The sequence below is a fragment of the Juglans regia genome, chromosome 13 (genome assembly GCF_001411555.2).
Source record: "Juglans regia cultivar Chandler chromosome 13, Walnut 2.0, whole genome shotgun sequence".
NCBI classification, from domain to species: domain Eukaryota; kingdom Viridiplantae; phylum Streptophyta; class Magnoliopsida; order Fagales; family Juglandaceae; genus Juglans; species Juglans regia.
Genome location: NC_049913.1, coordinates 21,278,139 through 21,281,598, shown reverse-complemented (window position 1 = coordinate 21,281,598; position 3,460 = coordinate 21,278,139). Strand labels below are relative to the sequence as shown.

The 3,460-nt window shown below is 37.1% G+C and overlaps 1 long non-coding RNA gene across 1 annotated transcript; it reads left to right on the top strand.

Annotated features, from left to right (window-relative positions):
• Nucleotides 1-266: 266 nt before the first annotated feature.
• On the top strand, nt 267-2,895 carry LOC109005886. The gene is made up of 3 exons (XR_001998535.2): nt 267-575; nt 1,821-1,865; nt 2,611-2,895. It is a non-coding gene; the product is annotated as an uncharacterized LOC109005886 (long non-coding RNA).
• Nucleotides 2,896-3,460: the final 565 nt, after the last annotated feature.

Genomic DNA, 3,460 nt, shown 5'->3' with positions numbered 1-3,460 from the left:
TGACCTTATAATATTTCTTTCAAGCCCTTTAATTTTATTTACTCAAGAAAAGATCCAAACTCTTTTGATCTCAACCATCTATTCCCTAACTTATGGGACAAGTTTGATTTAAATCCATTGACTTTTATTCTCCTTGAAACCGTAGCTTCCTCAAGAAGCCAAGTGAATTTCTTCCTTCTCCTACACGACGGCTTCCAAGGCAAGTAAGTAATTTATTTTCCTTATTCCCCTACACCTGTTTGTCCCAAGGCACACAAAAGAGAAAACTTCTCAAGTTTCCTTCCTTCACACGAGAGACTCTCGGTTTCCTCTAGTTCGCACGTTCTCTCTCTTTTCTTCAAGCCGATCTCTCCTATTTCTTAAACCTAAGATTTCTACCGAAAATCTTCAAGGAAATCAACCTCATAAGTGAATTTCTATGACTCTAATCTCTAGTTTGGAATCTTAGATCTATGGGTTTAACCTAGGGTTTTATTTAGGAAATTTTCTATTGTGTTCCAGCCTTGGATCTTTCGGATTTCTCTTCCTTTTCTCATTTGTTGTTCGTTTTGTGGCTTGAAAGGGGACCAAAACAGGTAATGTTCCTTCCGTAAGATTTTCTTGTGATTGAGTTTTTTCTAAGCAAGTTGTGCCTTGTAATTGGGGGTTTCTAATTCTGGGCTAGCTGAGTATTTTGTGGTAGTTCCTAGACCAGTTTCTCATTGCTTTCTCTAATGATTGATCTAGTGGGTAGTAACCGAAAGCCCTATTTCCTGGTCAGACCGAGTGCCTTGAGGTTGTTTTGCCGTGTGTCTCTTATCATTTGAAATGATATATTTTCTTGTTTAAGTTGATTAGTCACAAGTGATGATTAATTTATCTATTGTGTATATATGTATATGAAGGAGCCGTGTGTTATGCCCTGTTTTGGTGTGTGTTCCAACTGTGTGTTGCAAGGCAAATTTTGTAGTCTTTCTTGTGTTTCCTCGAGTCTAAGCCATGTTTTGATTATGCTTTTATGTGTTAAATTAATGGAATGAAGGTTTATAAAAATTAGATATACTTAAATATATGGCCTAAGTAAGCCACTAAGAATTTCTAGATTGAAATAGTAAGCTTACTTTAGGAATTTTAAGTTGCCAAGAGTTGTATCTTTTTATCTATGCTATGTTTTCAAAAAATATATGAGATTTTCTTAAGTCTTCTACAACCCTTATATTGTTTAATTGTATAGTTGGGATTTTGGTTAAGTGAAGGATGTTTAAGACCATGAATATACTAGAACTTGCTAGCTGCCTAAGTATTGCAAAATCTCTAAAGATATGTTCTATTTTGGAAGCCTAAACCAGCCCATTTTACCCCTTGCTCAACTTCACTCCTTTTGTTTGATCAAAGATAAACTTTAGTATGAAAAACCCTTGAAGAACAAGTGACAAAAACCAACCTCTTGTAAGCCAATAGACTACTTCCCATATGATGTTACAAAGCTGTCAAAATTCCCTTTTGATAAAATTCCAGATTTGGTAGTACCTCCTCGTTCCCTACCATTCTTAAATAAATCTCTACCGTTCTTTACATCCTAACTTATGATTTCTATCAATCCCTTATATAGAAAACAATGGCCTAAAAGGGGGCAGCAAGTGAGTTATGTACTTTCATGGGTTTCTTTAAAAATCGGAATGAGGATACCAATGGTTGATTTAGTGCCATGTATGTAGTTAAATGGGTTAAAGAAGACGCTTTAATTCCAACTTGGAAATTAAGTGAGCACGTATGGGTGTCGGATAGTAAAGCCTTAAGTGAAATGAATTTTAATATGTTTATCCCATTTCATTGAATAGGAGTTTATTTTCAAGATTCAAGGAACCTACTTGTAAAGGAACGAGGTAAGTAGTTATGACCATGCTCCTTACACAAATCTCTCTTATGAAAGAATGTCTCTCTCTCTCTTCAAAGATTCTTTTAAAGAAAGAGTATATATTATGTACAAGCCTTTCTTGGTAGCCCCTGTTAAGCACCCTATTGATTATAATTGTGTGTATGTAAGGTAATGCATCATGAGACTTTTATGCATGCTCTCTCTTAAATAGCTATGCGTTACCTATATGTAATATGACGTGAAACACTCTTTTTAAAGAATTGCATATGCATTTTGACTAAGGAAAGATAATGAAAACGGTTAAAATAAAAGGAAAGGAAATGAATGAAAGCATGAAAGTATGTAACGGCCATATAAATAAAAAGGGTACCAAAGAATGGGCAGATTGCAATGCCAGGTAAATAGTACTGGTAGTGCACCTAGTGCTGCCCCCCTATGAAAGGGATTCACAACTGTGGCTACGGGCTGGATCTAGGTCCAAAAGACTGCTAACCCTAACACACTGGGACGTAATAGTGTGTACTGGCCAAAGAAAGTTAAACGTAAAGTAAAGTTATTTCAAAGAAATGTTTATGCATGAAAGTATAGTTATTCCTTAAACTGTTTATGCATGAAGGCATTGTCAAGAATCAGTAAATGTTTTATGTATGCATGTTTTCAAAAGAAAAGATTATGTGATTAATATGTTAATAGCATGGTGTATTGCTTACTGAGTATTAGACTCACTTTGTGTTTATGTTTTAAACATCCAGGTATGGATGAAGAGGTTGTGGAGCTAGGCACTACCAAGGAGGGAGGGGCCAATGCTTAGAGTTTCCTTGAAAGTTTGACTTTGATGATGATGATTTATGTTTTTATGTTTTACGGTGGGTCCCCTATTGGGATGTTTTGTTGGATTAACATTAAGACAATATGCATTTGGGCATGATGTAAATACTATGGTGGGGTGATAGTAACCCCACATATGATGGTTAACACCTTTTTGGTATGTGTTGTAGGGACTGAGTCCCCTCTTATTTAGAACTAGTTATGCTTAATGAATGGATGATGGACTCTGAGAGTTCTTTATGTAAAATATTGAACAAATCATCTATCAGGTGTACTTTTAAGCTAGAAGTGCAGAGTACATGCGTGACACATTCACGCATATTCCTTATTACCCTCGTATGAAAAAAATATATACATAATAATATAGTACTAATAATGATAAGGAAATAACAGGTAAATTGTCGCGGCCTCGTCCTAGGCTGGGGCGGGGTTGTGACACGCCGCTTCTGACATCCCCTGCAACACCCAACACTCGAGGACCTGTATCGACAGACTGGTAGGAAACACGAACGACCCTTGATTCTCTGACAGAGGGTATGGAGGATCACGACGACGATCATCTACTGGCAAGACACCACTTGAGAAGCCACACTTCATTAATGGCGCCAACCCTAGAGTTCATGCCGCATTGATAGCGTCACCCTAGGCTCCACGTAGCTTTAAAAGATCTTGACCGAGCTACAATGGGAGGTGACATGAACCCCCAGACACAGAGTATGGGATGTCCAATCTCCCGAAACCTAGTATAAAAGCCGCCCTCCAAGTACAAAATTC